This window comes from Dermacentor variabilis, chromosome 9 (assembly GCF_050947875.1).
Source record: "Dermacentor variabilis isolate Ectoservices chromosome 9, ASM5094787v1, whole genome shotgun sequence".
Classification (NCBI taxonomy): domain Eukaryota; kingdom Metazoa; phylum Arthropoda; class Arachnida; order Ixodida; family Ixodidae; genus Dermacentor; species Dermacentor variabilis.
The window spans coordinates 133,250,722-133,262,746 of record NC_134576.1 but is presented as its reverse complement, the minus strand read 5'-3'; the positions used below and the strand labels follow the sequence as shown (position 1 = coordinate 133,262,746).

Sequence of the window (12,025 nt, the reverse complement as noted above, 5' to 3'; positions counted from 1 at the left end):
AGGGTGATCGTGTTAGCGTTGTCCGTTATGGCCCATTGTATACCCTCTGTTCCACTAAAAACACTAGCACTAATAATCATCGCAACTTGTAAACCTTAAAATTTGTAAACATTCTGCGGGCGCAAGACTCTGAAGGGCGGAGAAGGATAGCACGCAAATACGTTATGCATCAAGAAAGCGCTAGCCACTCACATTTTGTGGAATACATGTACCATTTATCAAGGATGAAATACTCTTAGACGCAGCACGCACACGAGCAGCAACAAACTCGGCACAGCAAGTACAAGCAACAAATTGCTTCTTGATCACAGTTGAGTTTTTCGGCGACTTTCTTGTTGCCACGTTTTCGTTTCGTTCTCAATCCCTTCTCTCACCTTTTATTCCCTTTACACCCACTCCCCAGCATGGGTAGCCAGTAAGTCTACACCCTGGCTAACCTCCCTCTCTTCTCCCTCCTCCTTGTTGTTTTGCCGATTTTACCTGCTTCAGGAATTTGTCTGAACAAGCTTGCTCCGAGCAGGTGTAGCCCCTCTGGTGTCCTTTCCAAAGGGGATCGCATGAAAAGAATCCAACGACTATTTGACAGGACGAGATTTCCCTAAGACAGGCGAGCGCGTCGTAAAGGACGGGCCGTAGAATACCTATAAGAGCAAGAATCTGAGGACAGTGAATAAAATTCAATTCACTTAAGCACTTGTTGTGAATTGTGAATGCGAAAGCGTTAATGTCCAATTGAATGGCGCAGAGCGGCCTTTCGAGTTTTGCGCTGCGGGCAATGTAACACAGCGGTGCTCGTGGTGCCCGAGCCAGCAAGCAGCAGCAGCTTGCAGGGCCAACGCCGCATGCCACCGACGCGGCGATGCCCTCTCCCGTCACGCAACACCTGGCGCGCTATCGTCGCAGGCGTTCGCTTTCGCCTGCTCGGCTCCACGACGCAACTTGTGACGTGGCGTCGCGCAGCCAATGGCAATGCGAGTTTAGGCGCCGTTTCGCTGATGCAGACACCGGCTTTTTCGCTCAATGGGCTATTCGACGTATGAAGTACGGAGCACGTTTTCAAAGAAATGTCCAGTTCTAGCCACGTGGCCTCGCTGAGATATAACGACGTAGACCCACGGAAACGCAGTCACACATAAAGTAATTTCAATAATACATAAAATGACGTCGAGTATATACAATGTACGCAATGGTTGCGTACAATGATGATGTGACAGAGGCACTTTACATGATTTTGCAGTGATGCCATGAGATATGTGTATTTACAAAATTTATCATGCATTAATAGCCCGAACACAGAAATCGCGGGCACCTACATTCTATGTGCATTCATAATACTTTTGATGGCCTGGCTACAAGAACCAGGTTGGTCGAAAATTAAGCCATACGTGGCTATCAGCCACCGACAGGGAACGGCACGACCGACTGTCGAAGGAACTCCTCTTCCCCAGGGGAAGAACAACTCCTCTGACAGAAACGACAGTAGCTCAGCACCGGTTACGCCAAAGACGAGAGGCCCCCGCAGCGACTAAAAGTCGCGCGAAGCGGCCACGTGAGCAACGACCAGAGGTGGCAAAGCGGTTGATTCCAAGGCCACGGAGACCAGCATGCACGGCCCTCCAAAAATACCCTATAGCAGCGACGCATTGCAGCAGCACACCCTCGTTGGATTCTTGAAGGCGGATTCTTGGTGATTCTTGGCACCATGCCACACCGCTCTGTAGTCTGGTACACCTTTAGAAATAAAGGGGAGGCCCCGCCCAGATGATCGAAGTGCTGCAGCCGCTTGCCTCCGCGACTGGAATAGTCTTGCTCAAATAAAAAAATAAAAAACGTACTTCCAAAACGCGTAACTCTCGGTATAAATAAAGACTTTTGTATTTTGATGACTGGTCTGTAGAGCTCTCGTGATTGGAATGCTACAGCACGTGCCGGATCGCGAGAGAAAAAATAACCCTGCGCCTTCTGCAAAGCTACGCGTCTGCTTTTTAGCTTCACTGCAAAGGACAACAGAAGAAAGAGCAGCTCTGCAGTGCATGGCTTTTGCACTGGTCTACATTCACACGGCACATTTACCATTCGTTTAAATGAATTAGTTGCTATTTATTTATCGAAATCATTACAAACCTGTGCCCAGAAGACAATCGAGGCAGGAAAGATACAAAAATACTTCATCCATCGTTTTAAATACCAAATGTTTTTTTTTTGTTTTGTTTTCACAAACTTATTCGAGAATGTGGTAGGCTTGTTTTTCTTTCGGTCATTCTTACTTCTTCTTTCTTTCTTTCTTTGCAACCCTGCAGTGTCGCCAGTTCGCGCAGCGTAGCGTCAGCGATGCTCGCTGCAATCTTTCGTCGCCGGATCACGGCTCAGAATAAATGCACGTGGCACAAATGGTGCATCGTAAGCTCGCAACAATATTTCCGGCATGGCAGACCACCACAAACAATTTGGTAATTCACTCTGACGAGGGGCAGACGCACGCGACTGACGCGACTCGGCCCAGTTCGAAGCGCGGGCGGCCATCTTCTCCACCGGCGGGTTCGGTGGCCGTCCTGCTCGTGACGTCAGTTTAGAGTGCGCGCCCATTGGTGGAGGCTCGCGTGCATCCGCCTTGGAGGAGTAAACGCCCTTTTATGCGAAGCATATTAACGTAGGTTTCGGGCCTTCGCGCGACGCCCGGCGGTGGCCACCATTGACCCTGAAGTGGGGTCACGTGACATGACGTCACGTGATGACGTCACACAGGCTGCAGATGGGGCCTCATATCGCGCCGTCGGTCGCCTCCCGGCAGTGGCCACCATTCACCTTCAAGTGACCTTCAAGTAGGTCACGTGACATGACGTCACATGATGACGTCACACCGGCTGCAGATGGGGCCTCATATCGCGCCGTCGGTCGCCTCCCGGCGGTGGCCACAATTGACCCTGAAGTGAGATCACATGATGTGACGTCACGTGATGACGTCACACCGGCTGCAGATGCGGCCTCATATCGCGCCGTCGGACGTCGCCCGGCGGAGGCCTCCACGCTTCGGTTCGCGCCGTCGCGCGCGACGCGGCGGCGGCGCCACCATCGCTGCATCACGTGATATGTGACGTCACGCCAGGGATGAAGCGGCGCGCGCCCGCCGTCGCGTCAGTCTGTGCCCGCAACCGCGCCAGCGTCTTTGCGCCGGGCGTGTATGCGGTCAAGATGCCTCCAAACGCTAAGGATACGCTAAGGTTAAGCCCAGTGGATGCGAAGCATCCACTGGGCTTAACCTTGATAGGCCTCCAATTTTTTTTTCTAAAGTTGCACCCGGCATAGTGTGTCAACGCGTAGGGAGCACTTGCAATCCTAAACGCCACATGATGTCGCGTATATGGCCAGGCAGAAAGGACACGTTCCCCACGACACATTAGTGGCTATTGTAACTTGCTTGTGACGATTTGGGGGACTGACTTGGAGAACTACCGAGGCCGATCGGAAACCGTTTAAAAGGGGGGTGCCATTCAACCTCCCAAGTTGCTCAAACAAGGCCTTGTGTTCCTGGCTGATTATCCTTCTGAATTTGTTGAGATTCGCAGTGCGCAAACAATGGGCACGAAAAATTTCATTCACAGCGCATGCGTTTTTATCGTAAATCTGCTAGCACTACGAAAAACGTGCAAAACAACATTAGTGCTCACAATGAGAAATCTTGGCGCATCCGCGTATAGTCGCACACGCGCGTAGTTAGAAAATCGTCTGGGGAGTTCGAGAAATGCAAGAGAGTGCCGCGCCACCATATCACGCGTATATCGCGTACACTTATTTCTATATTGCGGGTTTTCTTAGCGGTTTGGAAACAAAAAAAAAATTATATAGCACGTACTGAGCAAACGAAAGCTGGATCGGTAATCTTTCAGAGTGGTCTACAGTTTCCACAGATACATATCTATTTTTTTTTCTGAATAATACATGTTGAGCGGTTGATTAATTAATAATAACTAAGTATGTAATTAGGCCAAATAGGAAAGGTATAGTCTGACTTGCTCCGACCGACGGCACACGTCACCTTGGTTATGTCCAGCCGCGTGGCACTTGCATATATTTAAATTTTGGTACAAGTCACGTGGGACACGTGGCGTATATACACGGCTTCCTCGTCGGAATGTCGCGTCTTCACTCCGGCAGAGTCTTTTAACGCGATAGCGTTAAGGAGCTCGTGTCGCAGAAAAGCCGGTGTCGTCGGCGTCGGCGGCGTTGGCCGTGAGCGATAAATCACGGCAGGCACTTCATAAATAAAAGCAACTTCCAAGATGGACTGGGTGGGAATCGAACCAGGGTCTCCGGCGTGTGAGACGGAGACGCTACCACTCAGCCACGAGTTCGATGCTTCCAAGAGGTACAAACGCGCCTCTAGTGAATGCGGTGTTGCCTTCGAAACGAGCCGTGGAAAGTTATACTGCGGTGTATATCGGTAATTATGAACATGTAACTTACAGAAGTCGCAATTACACGAGTAGCGAAGTGCGTTTCCGCTGCATTTCTTCTGGGCTTTCCGCACACGCAGAGCCATCTTGCGGCAAACATAGAAGACCCCCTCCTCTCCATGTACGGCGCTGCCCGACAGATGGCGCGCCACGCGCGCATTGGAGCTAAAGCCCCTCAATCTCCCAAAGTAGCGCCATTCACTTCCCTCCTCCTCCGCTCGGCGCGGCCTCGGCGGTGGCGCCGCCGGTGGTGGGCCTGCCGTAGCAGACGACAGATAACACGCTACGGGAGGAAATTTGCAGAAAAGTTCGTGCGAGCCCTGCGGAGCAGTTTTTTCAATCGAGATGTTTCTTTGTCAGTCGGTAACTGGCCTTTAGAATTTCGTGTTGGAATTGCGGAAGAAATAGAGAAAAGGCGCGCGACGTTGAGAGTTCGCGCGTTGCTGAAACACGACGCAAGCACGCGGTGTATTCAAACACGCGCGTAATTACCAAATTTTCAGGTGTTGTCAGCGTAGAAGTATGTGTACGTGGTTTCGTAGGTTCATTTACGTACCTGCAGGATACTTTTGTTTGGCCGGTCCGTGAGAGATTCCGGCTGTGTGCGGTCAGCAATGCCTGCCAACAGGGCCGTTTTTTTTTATTGCTGGGTGCTTTGGTAATCGTGACGATATACAGTTTTTTTTACAAGTACAGCTCCTGGAGGGCACATGCAATGGCTAACGGAGGCCTCTGAAGAGCACGTGACATTACAATAATGCAGGCGTCGCAGGGGGTGTTCGCATACAAAATTGGCTGTCCGCGATCTTATACCCTCTTGGCATGCACACGCTTCGGCGAGCCCCATCCAGCCCTGGTTCTAGCTTTGGTGTTCCCGTTGCCGCTTTGGTGCCCTGGAGGCGCCGTCAATAATACGAAATAATGACAAGTTGTTACAACTAGCAAATAAAATTTATTGGAGAAATACAATCGCGCGAGGCACCAACTTCTAAAGCAGCGCTAGCGCGCCCGCGCGGGTATTATGAAACGCCAACGAGGAATTTACCGGCCCACGTACGACTCTACGATCAAAGTGCACGTTAAACATCCGCAGGCGAGCTAGATAAAGTTATCCGGAGCCATCCACTAGGACCTCCATCCTAGCTTTAGTGGCTTGGGAACGTTAAAAACGTCAACCACCACAAACCAAATCAATACATGCGGGCGTACATTCGAAGCTAAAATACTGCATCGTAAGTCATATTGAGCCTTGCAAAAGCGTCGAGAATGTGCTAACTTCTGGTGGAGCTCAAAACACACCCTGAATAATGTCGCTTTTATGTCACAGGCCAGCTGCAGATGCGTGCATTTCACCGCAAGACGAAACTACATGAAACAATGAGAGCACATTCGAAAAAAGAAAGTCGAACAACGCGCTAAAAACCACGCAGAACATGAACACACACTTTTTCGAAGCGGTAGGCGTGAACTAGGCTCAAAATAAGAGGCTGTGAGTAGGCGTGGCCCTTACTTCACTAAGCCGTGCGCTCTTTGCCACTTCCTCGAAGTCAGCCCGCCCGATCCTGCGAATCCACACTTCTTTTTGCCTTGCGCCCGCCGGACGGCAAACCAAAAAGCTTTTTGCCCTCACTGTCTATTGCGGTAACCGAAGGCGCAGCAGCATGGCACCGCAATTAAGTTCTCGGCCCTACACATTCTATTACGCTAACGCACTCCGTCAGTCCGCCTGCCGTACTTTCGTCGCGCAGGCCCAACAATGGAGGTCGGCGCGCGCTGGAAAGAAAAAATATACAAAAGCGCGGCGCCTGCTCCGCACTGGAAAGAAAAAATATACAAAAGCGCGGCGCCTGCTTGCACGTGACACAGATTGGCCAATGGGGGAGCGGAGGAGGCTGGGGCGACAGGAAGCGTGGAGGAGGAGACGCCAGGGTGAGCGCGGTGGCGGAAAGATCTAAGAATGGCGCTACTTTTGAAAAATTGAGGGGCTTTAATTGGAGCTGTACGAGGACCGGTGCGAGGCGGGTCGCGGCATGGACTCTCTCTCCCCTGACAACGCTTCGCCTTGCTCCCTCTGCAGAATCATGCGGCCTTCCTTTCTTTAGATCACTATCTGTCTATCTTTCGGCCCGTGCCGATCACGACGTTTGGCTGGCGTGCATCATTTCCCCCTCCGAGATACCGAGTTCTTTGGTTCGTTCCGCTTGCTCAGGCGCACGTTTCGTTGCTGCGCCGAACGCTGCGTTGCTCGACCATATGGCTCGACGCTCACCGCGTCCGATGCGGGGCGCCTCGTAAGTGATGGCTGCCCTGTAGCCCATTGTCTTACACCCCTTGGCGGGTCGACAGGAACGCTGTCGCGTTCCACTCTTGAAGGCGAAGCTTAAGCGTCCTCCAATTTTTTATGACCGGCTACTTGCACGCACTGCCAACGGCTCTCGGGTCGCCGCAGCAAGAATCAGGTGCGCACAGATTGAGAGATTATCACTGCACCGCGCAAACGGTAAACAAAAATACATCCGCGACTACACCGCTTGTAACGAACACGACGAATCCGTTTACGGCTTTAACCCAGACACGTCCTACATACTTGCGCGATGGAGCAGCAACGACTTGGCGACGACAGGACGAGACGCTATATACCAAGCCATTACCTTTGCAGCGTCCGCATACGCAAGCTCGATAAGATTACGGGGTGTACGGGAACGGAGCGCTATCCGAATGTGTCACGCGCGTATATCCTTGCTTCAGACGTGTACATACAAGCTGCGGCAGCTGACGTGGCGAGTGGCACTCGCTGGCAGTGATGGGAAAGGAAGCGGCGAAACAAACGACCGTCGATATTTCCCGCGAGGGTTAAAGACTCTCAGAGAGCGTCGAAAACATGATCAATGAAGTGACGCGTGCCAACATTCGTTTCGCAATGCGCGATGTAGACTAAAGAACTTGTGCTCAAAGTCGATTGACACTTATTCCATGACAAAACGATAGCAGAGGTCCGAGCAGAAGAGCAATGAAGCAAGCTCATTAAACCACAACACTTGCACAAGCATGAGTGCTTAAGATGATGACGTATGCGTGTCATTCCACGTTCGGCATTCATACGTTTTCATAGTCCGTGGATTGGCGCGTTATTTCATTTGTTAATCTGTTTTGTTTACATCAAGTATGATGTATTACATGTGATATGCCTTATATTGTACTTTTCGTTCATACCACAGTTGTAAGCGTGCCTACGGGTGAATAAATTTCCTTGTCGCCAGAAGTTCTTGTCTCCAACAAATCTGCAATAAGTTTTTGATGTTACACGATCTATGAACAGCGGATCAACACCCGCTCCAGATGGTTTACCAGTCAAATTTTACCAGTCTTGCTGGGAGGAAGTAGGCACTGCCTTAGTACCGCTCCTTAACGACATTCTTGCACGGGAAGGTATTCCTAAATCGTTTAATCGGGGCCGCGTAATGCTCTTGCCAAAGCCAGACTCCAACCTTGCAGAACCCTCATCCTGGAGGCCTATAACGCTGCTCAACGCAGACTATAAAATATTGACAACCCTTCTTGTAAATCGCATGAAGATATTATTGCCGAAAATAGTCAGTGTACATCAAACATGTTCCGTGCCTGGTCGGAGTATATTTTCGGCTCTCGACTTAACACGTGATATCATACTATACACGACAGCGCGTGAAGTTTCAGGAGTATCAGTAAGCTTAGACCAAGCCAAAGCGTTCGACCGCTTAGAACACCAGTACTTACTTGGGGTTTTACGATGCTATAACTTCCCTGAAGATTTTGTAGACATCCGGCGGATGTTGTATTCGGGAAGAACAGCTGAGCTACTACTTAACAGCATTTTGGCACGTAGATTTGATGTGACAAGGGGATTGCGGCAGGGCTGTCCTTTGTCAGCCATATTGTTTGTGCTTGCGATTTACCCGTTGTTAAGGCGTTTTAGCGAGAGCCCGCTCGTAAGAGGTCTTCCTATGCCGGGAACGCGGTGCATAAAAGTATTGGTGTATATGGTAGCGAATGATAAATGCATATATTGCGCACAAACAGAGGCCAACGCGCATGTAGTAAAGGAGTGCGTTGTAGCACGCACCTTCTGAAGCTAGTTGCAAGAATGTTTGGAATATCCATCGTGCGGCCACCACAGCGCCGAGATAGGTTTGCGAGTCTCGTCTACTACAGCGCTAGCTACGTTTTGTGGTGCTTCCGCAACATCGCAGAACGATCTCGGCAGTCAAACAGAGCAATGCATCCCAGAACGCGAAAACTGCGGGTGATATAGTATGGGGTCATCTTGAAGAACAGTTGTTCACCGAGTTTCTTCGCCGCTGGCCTACGCGGTACATAACCGCCTCCTGAGGCAAAGTCTTTGTACAGTCAGAATAATGCTCAATTCTGTTGCGTGAGTTGAGACTGTATTTGTATGTACCCCGGGTATCTTTCATCAATCCGAGGCTGACAATAATGCTTTTGCGTGGACGCTGTAATGAGTTTTGTTGTTGTTGTTGCTGTGTGTGGCAAAGCCAGTGTCAAGCAGACACCATTTATTATTTCATTTGCTAATCTGTTTTGTTTACATCAAGTATGATGTATTACATGTGCTGTACCTTGTATTGTACTTTTCGTTCATACCACAGTTGTAAGCGTGCCTCCGGGTGAATAAGTTTCCTATGTCAGCTCACGTGGCCGCTTTGCGCGACATTTAATGGCTGCGGGGTACCTCCGGGTGCCGAGTCCTCTTCCCATCTGACAACGGTGCCTCTTGCCTATGGCGTAACCGGTGCGTGCAGTTGCCGCGGGACATCGTCGCCGCGCTCTGTTTCCACTTCTGGGGAGGCTTTACTGCGAGCTACTTTCGTTTCTGTCAGAGGAGGTGTCCTTCCTTGGGGAAGAAGAGTTCCTTCGACAGTGGTCATGCCGTTACCTGTCGGTTGCTGATGGACGCGTACGGCTTAATTTTCGACCAGCCTGGTTCTTGTAGCCAGGCCGTCAGAATGGTTCGTTGAATGTGCACAGAATGTACGTAGGCACCTGTAACTTCTGCGTGTGCGTGCTCTCTTATACATGATCATTTTAAAAGCGAAAGCTTTACTGGCCGCGAACTTGCGATTTCGCCGTGGCCGTGCTCCGAAGAGGCACATGACGTCACAACGCGTTCCTCGTCGTTGCGCTCGCCTCCGCTCGCTTCGCCAGCTGCGTCGCATTCCTGATAACATGTCGGAGGATTGAAAAGAAAAGTTCGCGTGCGCCACAACCACAGTTGAGGCGGCACTACAGACGGCGACAATTCTGATAAGCAGGAGGATGCCTGGAATCGACATCGGAACGAGATGAAGAGGAAACGAATCGTCCAGGAAACAGACGAGCAGCGCGCTGAACGACTGGCTAAACGCCTCAACATAGCTAGACAACCAGACTAACCTGGACTTGCAATCAAGATTAACCAAGGCTAACCATGCTATGCATTAGCTTTCGCTACGTATATCATGGCATAGCCGAGCTAAGCCACTCCCATTTTTGTCGTATATACACATCTCATATCATCACCTCAAGATTATGCAAAGTGTCTCTGTCATATCATCATTGTACATAACCATTATGTACAGTGCGGCTCCACAACTTCTTTCCTCCAGGGAGCCCCGTAAGTTGTAGTAGGTCAGCGAGTTCTTCTCCACCGCCCTTGGCGCAAACTATTCGTTTTATGCTCGCAACGCAAGCTCCACGAACCGCTAAGCAAAGTAAGAAAGGACTTGGAATTACAAAAAGCGGTACGTGGTCGATGGACCTCGGAGGTGCCGATGTTAGCTGATGTCCAGGAAGACAAAAAAAAAACATAGCTGGCGACCTGCAAACTTTAAAACTCGCAAAAAATCTCGCAGACATGTACCATCGGAAGAGAAGGCGAGAAGCAAGCAGAGTGCGCATTTTGTAAAAGTTCGACTCGAGCACGAATTTCGTTGCGGGATGCGCATATATACCTCCTTTATTAACGATGATTATTTTTACTTTTAGACACAGCGCACAAGCAGCAGCAAAGGCAGAACAACACAAATTGACAAAAGCGGCGGGCTTATTTTTAGATCACAACGACTTTTCCAGCGACTCTGCTGTTAACGAATTCACCTGCGCCACGAACAGCATACCAGAAGCAGGTATGTATCCCTCTGGTTTACTGTTACAATGGGAAATAATTAAGACTTTCAAGCAAGGGTATATACAGTCGGAGACCGATGAGCGAAGCTTTTTATTTTTTGGAACAGAATTTACTTTTCGTAAAACTTAACGAAACATCCGTAAAATCGTATAGACCGAGAACGCATCCGTAAAGCTTACAGAAAATTCGGAACAATCGGCGTGGTATGAAACACCCCTGCGCGCAAAAGCCGAGCGGCAAAGGATGGAAAGGACGGGAGTTTGCGCGTGAACAAGAGGTAAAGGTTAATGGGAACGTTATATACACGTTATATATATACGTTATATATACATACTATATAAATACGTTATATATACATACGTTATATTTATATATACGTTATATATACACACGCTATATATACGTTATATAGGAGAAACTGTAACATATAAGTCAAGCCATGTGCGCTTATCAATTATGGTGAGATAGACGTGTAGTCACCGCGTGCCAAAAATACTTCACATGACGTAAGCGTCGACTTCGATAACGTAAGCACGAAGCGGGAAATTATGAAAAAAGAAAATGTCGGGAAGTTGGTTTTATACGTTTAGGTATAAGTATTAGCAAGCTTGTTGACTTGTTTAGTTTTACAAAAAATTTGAATATCTTAGCGTTATGTTACGCTAGGCATTTATCATGTACCGCTTATACAGTTTGAAAGAAGTGTAACAAGTTAACTGTTGTATATACATTTCACGTAAGGAAACAAGAACGTTCCACCGCTGCCCGGTCTAACAAGCAGTGTGCGCATCAAGTGAACGGGAAATGTATTATCTGACGAAGAAAGTGAATAAAGTGTACAGTATTGGAAAATCGCGCACCAAGCATAAAATATAACGCAACAGATAAACAGAAAGTAACGTACGTGCGCTCGGTGACAGAGCAGGTAACACTGTATTGTGCTCAACTCACTCTCAAAAATTCGGGTTATGGGCGTCTGATTTATAGATGTGCCCTTTTTTATTTAGTTATTTTTATTTTAGATATAAAAGCAAAAGCGCCTGTAAAGCCACCTGTGGTACAGATAACACTTTTACTCCTACAGACGGGCCGTCATTGCTTGTACGGGAAATCGAAACGCGTTAGTTACTAATCAACACAAATCTAACTAAATAACATTGTAACTAAACTTCATTGGCGCACATTGCACTTGCAAATTGTAGCCGGGGCGTTCGGTACATCGACAAGGAACGAACTCTGAGGGCGACGCGCCAGTTGCGAGAATGTGCTTTACGAAAGTATGCAGCGAAATTCGTATTGGCCTCTCAAATTTGTCTCGCAATGCGCAAAAAAAAAAAAGAAAAGAAAGAAAGGAAGGGAGGAAGGAAGGGAAAGGCGTTTTGTTTAAAACGTGAGTGGGTCAGCAGTG

General features: G+C 48.9%; 1 protein-coding gene across 5 annotated transcripts in view; it reads right to left on the bottom strand.

Moving 5' to 3' along the window:
* Window positions 1-12,025, bottom strand: part of LOC142557568 (galactosylceramide sulfotransferase-like) — an 86,255-nt gene that overhangs the window by 22,497 nt on the left and 51,733 nt on the right. The window lies entirely within an intron of this gene.